The following is an 11,184-nucleotide window of genomic DNA, read 5'->3' on the forward strand; positions in this document are numbered from 1 at the left end:
CTCACGTTCACATGATCTAGAATAATCTTTACTAAATATTGTAAAAGCTAATTTTAAGCTTGTTGATTTAATTAATACGGGTATATCTTCAGAGTTAGCATAAAATATAATGCAGAAAAACAACTTTTTGTTCTACTGGGTTTACTAGCTAATGTCTCTTTTGCAATGTTTGTCAGAAAACACACAAACAAAACAGACAAAAGACCTTAGGATAATGACTAAATGCTTTAATGACTCATGAAATTTTCATGAGTAATCTAAGTATGATTATTTAAGAACAAAAGAATTAAATAGGTGTGAAATAAGAGTGTTTAGGTGAACTTTTTAACAATAATTGTTTTGTGGTTTGTCTACCTAAATAGTTTCCTAAATCTCTTTGGTAATTTACACTCTTAGAGTTTTGCTAAGTTAAATTAAATGATGAGAATTCATTGAATGTTTAGTCATTTCCAAATAAGATAAAATACTAAAACATTAACTGCTGAACAAGTCTAAGTTTGCCTATTTTTTACCTCTTACTACAGAGACTAAGTATGTTTGGGTTTATTAATAAATATACCTTATGCTTTATTGAAAGATTATTCTATAAAGTAACATATATTTCTAGAAATTATAAAATGTATTTTTAAGTTTGCCAAGCCACAAAATGTTAATACAGTTCAGAATTGTTTACTTCTTTATTTTCACTAAAAAATTAAGATTTCAAAGGATTAAGAATTCTAATTAATATATTGGTTAAAGCTACCCGATATAGCAATAGAAATGGGATATGTTTTGGGGTAAGAAAAGTTATAGGGTACAGAGATGTGTTTGTTAAGGAAAACGAAAGTGATTTTCCATAAGGCTGGTTATTTCTAAATGGGAAAGAAAACAAGGCACAAACTAAAATGGACATAGAAAATTGTAAGTTTTGTGAAAAAAGTAATCTTTGGAAAGGAATTTTATGTGTGGTCAGGACTAAATAAGATTGGAATCAATTTAATTAAGTAAATGAGCTTAAGTATCAAAAGTAAACTGGTACAAAATTGGAATTTGGTTTTATCTCAAGGACAAAGGTTTTTTTTGTTTGTTTTTTTCTATTGGTCTGCTCTTGATAAGAAGAGATTAGGAAAGGTTTTTCTTTACCTTGAAGGAATCTGACCAAAAAATATATATAGTGTCTTGTCTTATCTTTATCAGGTCTTTGATTGCTTAAGTAAACCTAGTCCTCTGGGTGTTAAAAGAGTGAAATTTTGCTCAGAACCATATAACCTTCTATATTTGCCTATGAAGTCTTTAATTGTTACTTTGGTTAAATGGATAAATAAGCATTGTTTCACAGTGACCTATTTGACTAAGTGTTTTAAAGCCTCTTTGATATTTTTGGCAAGCTTCCCCCAAATCAAATTCTATATGAAGTCTTTTTGACTTAGAACTAACTTTAAGATATGAGTTATTTCAGAGGGCCCCTGAAATATCTCAAAGATTTGTCCTCTTTCCTTATAAAAAGAGAGATATTAAACTAATTAGGAGTATTTGTTATGTTAAATTACATGGGAAGCATTGTCAAATAAGAAGTAACAAACGTTAAGCCTTTTTCATGTTGTGTCTGTATAGGTAGGTATTATAAGTGTTCCAGAAATTATGTGAAACTACTGGAAGTCTTATATGTCCTGGCATAAAATGTTGTCTGTCACCAAAATTGAAGCTCACACTAAAAGGACTAAACCCAAGTATCAGGGAAACACTGAAGCTGACTTTTATGCACAGGCAGCAACAAAAAAAGAATCTGTAAAGATTGTGGCACGTGTGGATAAAGTCCATTTTGCTTCTGCCAAAAAATTGACCCTTAATCGCCAGACTTTTGCCATCCTGATGTCCATTTAACATAGCAGCAGTCTGCCCCTGAATTGGAGAAATTAAATGGGTAAACAATAGCTATAAAATAAATAGCTGGGGCTATGAGAAACCCAAGATGGCCCCTTGGTTCCTCCCAGCTTTCTGGCAAACCGCCCCCCCCCCATTTAAGATAACTCAAATTATAAATAGACATTGGTAGGAAGATTTCTGTAAAATTGTGCAAAAAGTTTACCAGCAACGTCTGACCTGGCAGGTCCATAACCCTGGGAAGAAAAAAAAAAAAAAAGATTTTTGTCCCCAGAGGCCTGAAGACCTCCTTTCGCTGGACCCTTTGAACACCTGCAACTGGACTTCATTTATTTGCCACTTAGTATGAGTCATCAAAATATTCATGTTATTGGGCTTCCCTGGTGGCGCAGTGGTTGAGAGTCCGCCTGCCAATGCAGGGGACATGGGTTTGTGCCCTGGTCTGGGAAGATTCCCCCATGCCGCGGAGCGGCTGGGCCCATGAGCCATGGCTGCTGAGCCTGCACGTCCGGAGCCTGTGCTTCGCAACGGGAGAGGCCACATCAGTGAGAAGCCCGCGTACCAGAAAAAAAAAAAAAAAATCTTGTTACTGTATGTATATTTTCTGGATGGGTTGAAGCCTTCCCTTGCTGCAAATCTGATTCTCTCACAGTGGCAAATAAACTGTTTAGAAAATGTGTTCTCCACTTGGGGTATACCTTTTAAAATATCCAGTGATCAAGGCACAGATTTCCCTGGGCAAATCATACAAGCCTTAACAAAAACCTTGCAAACTTCTTGAAATTATCACTGTCCCTATCACCCACAGTCTTCAGGGAAGATCGGTAGAACTCATGGAAAAACTGGACTCAAGCAGAACAAGAATTAACATGGGACCGAATGAATTGATGAATATGATTATAATTTTCATGATTTTTTTGTCTGAAATATTACTGATTTTTAAAAATCTTTCATTTTCCAGATATAAGGAAATTTTTTAACACTTACAGCAATTTGATAAATTATACCTTTGTAAATAGAATTTAAACATTTATCTTTTTGTCCCTACCTGATCACTCCAGAATTCAGAAAGTCTCAGTGAGTATTCTTATTTTCTTGGCAAAATAGTTATATGCATAATTGAATAAGAATCTGTTCTTATAGCAGGACACAATTGGAAACATTGGTTATATTACCAAGACTTTGATTGGAATGTCATATTTGACAGAGATACATGTACACTCAGATATGACCAGATAGCTTGAAGGAACTAAGGTCGACTTTATGGAACCATAAAACCCCTTGAAAAAACAGCCTAGGACCTTGCTGACAGAGTTCCCAGCAGCTTCCCAGCAGCCTTACCAGGTGAGTAAGGAAGGCCACTTCCTGGCAGTCACAGGAGCCTCAGGATATTTGGGGGACTTCAAGAAGAGAGGAATTCACCCAAATCTCTAGGTATAAAAGGAACTCTGATGACAAGTCTTTGGTGTGGCTTCCTGGCCTTGAGAAGCTATTAAAATTTCACTCTGGAGACTCCTTATGAAAACTTCCAGCAAAGCAGATTTAAAAGAGCCTGTATGGCTAATTGCTATTCTTGCTGGACTTAACATAAATAATCAGGCCAAGTTTATTGAATCTAGACTTATTTTACAAACAAATTAGTCTTAATTTTGCTTTCTTTGGTAGAGAAGAGGGAGATTTTAGAGAGAAAAATTGTTTCAATAGAAACTATACTACACACTTGTGGATATTAGATTCTAGTGCTATTACTTTTCCTTGAAGTTTTGTCATTTACCTGTAAACTGGACTGGATCCTGAATTTTTCTAGTTTCCTCCAATATCTGGCTGCAACTCTCTAACATTTCCTATTTTCTCTCATTATTTTGATGTATCTGTGGGGAGAAGGTGAGCTCTATGTCCTACTCCTCTGCCAACTTGACCTGCTCCCCTCTCCCATCCTTTTGACTTGAATCATTGAGAACTAAAACTGTTCTTTTCCTGAAGCCCTGCACACTGAAGCTAGACGACTTGATATAAACGTCAGAGAAATTGCCACAGCAGCTCATATTTAAACAATCTTCATGCCAGTTGCTGTATGAGCCACTCAGAAAGTTAACCTGAACACCCAGTGACATCATCAGAGACATTTCAAACTGCAGTAGATGCTTCGAACCTGACACCTAGAAATCTTCTTGACTGACTGCCCCCTGGGCTCAGAAACTGGTTTATAACCAGCTCCAATCATTAACCTTTGTTTTTCTTTTGTTGCCATAGAAATGCCTCTTATTAAATACCTGATATTGCTTGCACCATAGACCTAGCTTTGGGAGCCCATCTGCATCATTGCCTCCTGAAATGAGATACAACAATTTAACTGAACTGAACTGTTCTCAGAACTAAGAAACTGGTTCAATGAAATAGAGGACTGTACTAACCCATTCTCTGTCTCCACAGTGACCAGTTCAGCTCTTAATATGTGAAACTTCCAGGGAAGTTTCAGAGGAGGGAACTGTTAAGGCTTAGGGCAGGTTGCTCCCAAATATACCACAATGGCATATTGATTATTTTGAATTAAAGTTATTTAAGAAACAGCCAGTGCAGGAGGGGCACTCCGACCCTCCTTTCGGTCTCCCTGAAAGCAGGAAATAAATCTCTCATGTGAAAGATGCACTCCCTGCATCTGGAGGTAGAAGGATACCCTTATAGCCAGAAATAGGGAATTCAGGCAGAGAAGCCTGTATAAACAAACCTTGTTACTTCTTTAATTTACTACCCCAAGCCCAAATTCTGTTTTAGATTCCTTACTAATTGAAGGAATTATCCAAAATGTAAGTTTATTTGTCCTGTCCATTCCTCACAAGTTTATTGTTTCTTTGTCTAAAAAGTATAAAAGCTGCCTGCTTTGGCTACTTCTTAGGTACCATTTCTATGACACCTCCGTGCACATGAATTACAATTTCTTTCTTCTCCTGTTAATCTGTCTTGTGCCAACTTTATTAGTCTAACCACAAGAACTCAAAGGGGTAGTGGGGGAATTTCCTCCTCCCTGACATACCTCAAGGCAGTTAACCCTCATTTCTCAGAAACTCCCTGGAGACAATGTGCATAGAATACCTGTCTGTGCACTGTATTCTCCTGCATTGAGATAAGAGCAAAGACACCTTAGATTTCTGTCTGTTAGGGGCTTAATTGTGTCCCCCCAAAAATTCATGTTGAAGGCATAAACCCCAGTACCTCAGAATGTGACTGTAGTTGGAGATGAGGTCTTTAAAGAGCTGGTTAAATTAAAATGAGGCCATTAGGGCGGGCCATAACCCAATCTGACTGGTGTCTTTATAAGAAGAGATTAGGACACAAAAGGAGAGACCAGGGATATATGCACACAAAGGGACAGCCAAGTGAAGAAGGTGGCCATCTGCCAGCTGAGGAGAGAGGCCTCAGAGGAAACCAACCCTCATCTTGGACTTCCAGCCTCCAGAACTGTGAGAAAATAAATTTCAGTTGTTTAGGCCACCCATTCTGTGGTATTTTGTTGTGGAAGCCCTAACAAATCAATACACTGCCCCAGGTAGAGATTTCTTTCTGGATTATCCTTTTGCTTTCCCGTAAGTCATAGAGGGCATCTCAACATCTTGTGGGACTGCAGCTCCTTGCGTCTGAAGTTGTATGGGCACAGGCTGGGGCTTTACCTTAGCATTGGTAGTACTAGCACAGAGCCTTTTAAAGAGTAGATGCTCAACTGACGTTTGGGAAATAACAAAGAAAGTGAGTAAGAGGTCTAACTTGTTAAGATTTAATACCGCCTACATTCTTTAATAAGTTAAGCATATTGAGGTATAAATCATTTAATTTTACAAAACAGAAGACTGAAAGGATCAAGAAAAATCAAGGCTTATCATGTTTTCTTTTTAATTATTTTTTATTTTTTCATTCCATTATCCCAACAATTTTATTTTGGGATTCTTTCCCATTTCAACAAAAATCCCTATTGTGATGTCAAATTTTCTTATCTGGATGATTTTTAAAAAGTCTCAGGGCTTCCCTGGTGGCGCAGTGGTTGAGAGTCCGCCTGCCGATGCAGGGGACACGGATTCGTGCCCCGGTCTGGGAAGATCCCACATGCCGCGGAGCAGCTGGGCCCATGGGCCATGGCCGCTGAGCCTGCGCGTCCGGGCCCGTGCTCCGCAATGGGAGAGGCCACAACAGTGAGAGGCCCGCGAAAAGCAAAAAAAAAAAAAAAAAAAAAAAAAGTCTCAGACTTCAGTAAGGGTGGGAGAAGCTGCTGGACGTGGCCATGGAACATGCCTGGAAGTGACAGTATTTCCAGGCCTGGCTGCAATTTTGGCTCGATCTCTCTCTTCCTCATCTTGAAAAGCTTCTTCATATGGTGATGAGAAGGCACTGGGAACCATATCGCTGACCTTTGCCAAAAATTCCAAGATTTTCATTTTGCTGGTTTCAGTATGGGCTTTTGGGCCCCACAGGAACTCATAGCACAGAGGATCACTGTTAGGCACCTGGCGGTACTCCAGGTACTTTAAGCCTCACTAAATCTTTGGTGATGAGCTTCCTGGGCTCCCTATAGATGAAGTGCTTCCTCCCAGCATATACTCACATCATATTCAGGAATTTCCAGATGTCTTCCTCAGTGGCACAGTTGCCCTTCATGAAGATCACACCCAAGACTGTCATCAAGAGACTGGTCTTAGGTAACCCCCTACCAGCACGCACCCTCCCATTGTTGGGGAGTTTCAGTTTGCTGACAAGGTCATATGAGTGGATGGTTGAGTCGACTTCCTTCAAGTCAACCGCAAAGACAGCCTCAATGCGTTCAGAGGCTTTCTTGAGAATCTCAGCAAATCGGTCTTGGTACTTTTGGCTGACAATCTTCAGCATGTCTTCCTTCATAATGGGCTGCTTCATTTATATTTGTACAGAAGGAACTGCTCTAACAAATCCATCTGACTATAGAGTATCACTGTATGTGCTCTCAGTAGAAGGAAGGTGAGACATCAGAGGAACATGGATGTTCCTCATCTTGACTGTTATCATCCTCATCAGACCTTGTGTCAAAAGTACTTGAAGAAGTGATGGTAGTAGATGGGGCTTTTGAAGACCCCTGAGAAGTGCTATTTGACCCAGTAGCTGATGAACTCTGGGGATTATCTTCCAAAACAGAAGAAGAGGAGGAGGGGGGTTCTTCTATTACTGCAGTGGCCTGAACTCTCCTGTGACTCTGGGAGTCATCTTGGGCCTGGTGGCGTTTCTCACTGGTGCGGAGCTTACTCTTCTGACCCCGAGGCATGATGACTGTGCTCAGGGACAATGGTTAGGAGTGTGAGTAGAAGAGCAGGGGATAAGGGTCCACTGGATGAGGAAGGTTGAGAGAGTGTGCAGCTTCAGCAGGGAAATACCACCTTGGTTATAAGGAAGGCTACATTTGTAGTTTTCCTTGAGGGCACTGCTCTAAAAACCCATAGGGCTCCTGTTCTCCTAATCAGCCTGTCCCTTGGGAAACCTGTTGAAGGAAATTAGAATGATCTTTAGGCTGCATCCTGCCACCCCTGCCTCAGGCATGCTGGGGCAACAGCAGGGGCTGGTGGTCTTCTACATTGAGGAGTCTCTTAGGTCACATTCAAGACCGTCATTCAACTGGTGGCAGGTCATGGGACCCATTCCCTCTGCTGTTCTGAGGTTGACATCACAAACCTCCCTGGGATCTATGAGAAAGAAATGAAGGGGGTCCTCAGCTTATCAACCCTGTCCAGGTGGCCCCAGTACTGACTGCTCAGTGGGGAGTTTTCTGTCCTGGCCTCTGGAGTCCTCAGTCCTCATTAAGGGTCCTTAATTCGGCTACACATAGGGCCTGATATCCCCACCCCTTTCATTGAATGGTGGCTACACCTTCAAACTAAGGATTTCACTTCCCATAGACCTGATACAAATAAGTGTTGGTGGAGCTTCAGCTTGATAGTCCTGCCCTGGATCCTCAAGGGCTGTAACAAGGAGCAGGGCTGGATTCCTTATCACTTCTATTTAGTGGTAGATGATCCCTCAGTCCTTGCTTTGACCTCTGTCATGTCCTGGAATTCCACCCTCCCTTGCCCTTAGGCCTGCCCCTTATACGAAGGCCAGCACCACCCTGAAACCCCTAGGGGAAAGTGAGAGTCTCCTCATCTGACCATACCTGTCCTTGGTCTTCTGAGGCTGAGAGTAAGGAATGAATTCTATGGTTATGGGGTATGTGGTTCCCTTAGTCCTCAGGGTATTCACCTGGTCTCTTGAAAAACCTGGAAATCATCCCACTGCTGGCCCTAGGCCGTACCCCTTAGACCATGTCCCTCACCCCCTTGTGACACCATAGGAGGAAATATGTCACATCATGTCAACAAAGCCCAGGGATACCAGGGATACCAGGACGGGCATGGTTCTGTGGGGTTCTCTCAGAGTCTAAAGGCAGAGGTTTCCTTAAGTCCTCACTCGGGATTCTCACCCTGACTCCGGGCAGGGCTTGGGACTCCTTCCTTTGTTTACCTAAGGACCCTCTCCTCAGACTAAAATCCTCACTTCCTGAGGTGCCAGAGAGGCAAGGTCTGGGAATGCCACATGAGGCTACTCCTACCTGTGCCCTTCCAGTGTTGACATCAGGATTCAGGCTCCTTGGGGCTCTCTCTGTTCAGGGTAGGGGTGTGCCCTCAGTCCTCACTCAGGTTCCTCACCTTGACTTCTGAAGGGCCCTAAGTTTCCTCTTTCTTTCAACTTAAAGTCACCCATTTAGACCAAAGCTCTTATGTTCCTCTAAACCCTGAAAATAAGTGAGGGGATGCTCAGCCTGGCAGCCCTGCCTTGGCCTTCTAAGTCTGAGAGCAGACACAGGCCAGTCTCTCTGTGACTTCAGTTATGTGGTTTTTGTCTCCTCAGTCCTCATTCATCAAGTCTTCACCTTGACTCCTATCTCTTCTATAAAAGGCTTCTTGGGAAATGCCACATCCTTGAAAAGTCTTAATTGATCTCCCTACAACAAATCTTGCAGGAATAGGTTGAGCCCCAGGAGTGATGTGAGATGGGAAGCTGCAGCCAAGCAAGGGCTCCAGCACAGGTGTTGTGCTATCAGAGAAAACACGCTGATCTCTTCCTTCTCTTCACTGGCCAGATACAGCCTTATATAACCTCAATTCTAATAGATTTACTTTCTACAGGGAAAGGGCTGAATTAAATGATTTTGTGAGCCCCTGATCTTTTGAGGTTTACTGACATTTCCTTCGTAGATAGTTATATTGTCACCAAACGCTATCTCTTTCTTTCTTTATTTGTACCTCACTTTTATTTTCATATTTTTATTACTTATTCCTGGAGCTTTTTATTCCAAAACCATGTTTGGGGTATGAAGTCCTGCTTTTTAACACCTGAAATACATTTTGGACTAGTGAGCAGAAAAATGAAGTGACCCAAGGTCAGCCTCAGCCTGGGAGGAGTGGCATAGTGCGGGCTCTAGAGGGATTCAGAACCAGGGTTCAGTCCAGGTGTCACTTACCAGCCTTGAATTTGAGAATATTCCAACTTCTTTATCTGCAAAGTGAGTCTGAAAAAGTCTATAGTGTAGGACCACAGGCATGGATATGTATGTAAACCACCTGGCAGTTTGAGACAAAGTTTGGTACTTTCAATGAATGGCAGTTATTACTAAGATGATTTTGACCCCAAATGATAACAAACTTCCTTCACAGAATTTTATTTCCGGCCTACATTAGAGAAAATGCAACTCCAAACAATATAGAAATCCACATCAGCCAAAATGCCAACCGAGTAAAACTAAGTAGTATTTCCCTATTAGAGCATTTGTTTTAATATTGGCATGGGGTCATCTTCTCCAGATGGATGCAACTAGGAGTTCATTTGTCTCAAGGACCAACAACTTCCCTCCCAGGTGCCTTTTCATCCAAACCACCCCTAATTTCATTCATACCATTGCCACTAAAATTTGAGCCCTCCCTTAGAGTTTGCCAAATTACACTCAAAATAACCTAATTAAAATGCCCTTTCACTGGAGTGAGCTCTGGCAATCCCATCCCACAAAAAGAGAGACAGTCCAGTGGCTTCTTGGCATCTCATTTCAATGAGTATCACCTTTATTTCTCAGAAACTCTCTGGACAGCCCATGCCTAAAACACCTAGTTTGAGTGTTCACTTGCCCTGGGGCAAGTGCATAGGACCCCTTCCATTCCCTAGGTGGGGATTCTCTCTGGTTTTTCCACATCCCAAAGTTAACTGTGAAGATATGTTTTCCATTCCAGGTTGTCTCTCAACTCTGAGAAACACCATCTGAGTGGCCCTTTCCATCACTCCCACAGCTTCATCTAGCCCACCATGCATCCTGTTAATTACTTCCTGCTGAGGGACTAGAAGTTTCCCAAGACCCAACGCTGCCTTTATCAGGTAACTTACACTCCTTGCTCTCATTTGGAACCTCCTCTTCCACACCCTCACTTTTAAAAAAAAATGTTCATTTGTTTATTTCTTTGAGTGTATCTTACCATCTTCCTTACATGATAGCTGATGCTAGACTCTAAAAATTCTATGGGCAGTGGCTTGGTCTTCATTTTCTTACCAACCATAGTAGTACTGGAGAGGCTTCCAAAGAGAAGATGGTCAATTAATTTGAGAGAAAAAAGAAGGAATGACCAAGAAGTCTTATTTACCATGATTTAATTTTCAAACAGTTTGAATAACCTAAGCAAAGCTAGGTATATATTATTTAATTTTACAAGCAAAGAGAAAGAAAAGAAGGCAAACTAAGAATTAACCAGCCTTTACTTTTGTATCACCATTTTGAGATCCCCAATATTTTCTCGTGGGATTCTTTCTCGTTTCCACGAAAAATCCTATTCCAATGCCATGTTACCTTGTTCTGTAGCAAAAGGAAAATATTGAAGGCTTTTCAGTTTTTTTTTGCAAATAGCAAACTCTTAATCTTAAAACTGAACAGCAATAAACATGACATCCATGACATTAATACACTTCGATTCTAAAGCAAAATAAACATTCAATGAAGTAATAACATTTGAAAAGATACTAAACATCTCTATCATAAATCTATCTATCTAGCATCTCTCTACCTACTTATCTACCAATCATCTATCTTTAACTAGGTATTCTTCATTTGGAAAAAAGAAAGAGATATATATTTTATTAAAACTAACTGCACCTAAACTACCATACTAGTTAAAACTGTAAGAACATATATATTTTGTTCCCTCCACCCCTACTACTCTGCACTATTTAGGAGCCTGACTGCTCTCTTCCAAAACAAAGTGAGCAAACTGCCCGCGGCCTCCCTCC

The 11,184-nt window shown here is 40.9% G+C and overlaps 1 pseudogene; it reads right to left on the reverse strand.

Moving 5' to 3' along the window:
- Window positions 1-6,098: 6,098 nt before the first annotated feature.
- Window positions 6,099-7,150, reverse strand: LOC132418242 (melanoma-associated antigen B5-like; annotated as a pseudogene).
- Between the last annotated feature and the right edge of the window lie 4,034 nt (window positions 7,151-11,184).

This window comes from Delphinus delphis, chromosome X, assembly GCF_949987515.2.
Source record: "Delphinus delphis chromosome X, mDelDel1.2, whole genome shotgun sequence".
In the NCBI taxonomy this organism is placed as follows: domain Eukaryota; kingdom Metazoa; phylum Chordata; class Mammalia; order Artiodactyla; family Delphinidae; genus Delphinus; species Delphinus delphis.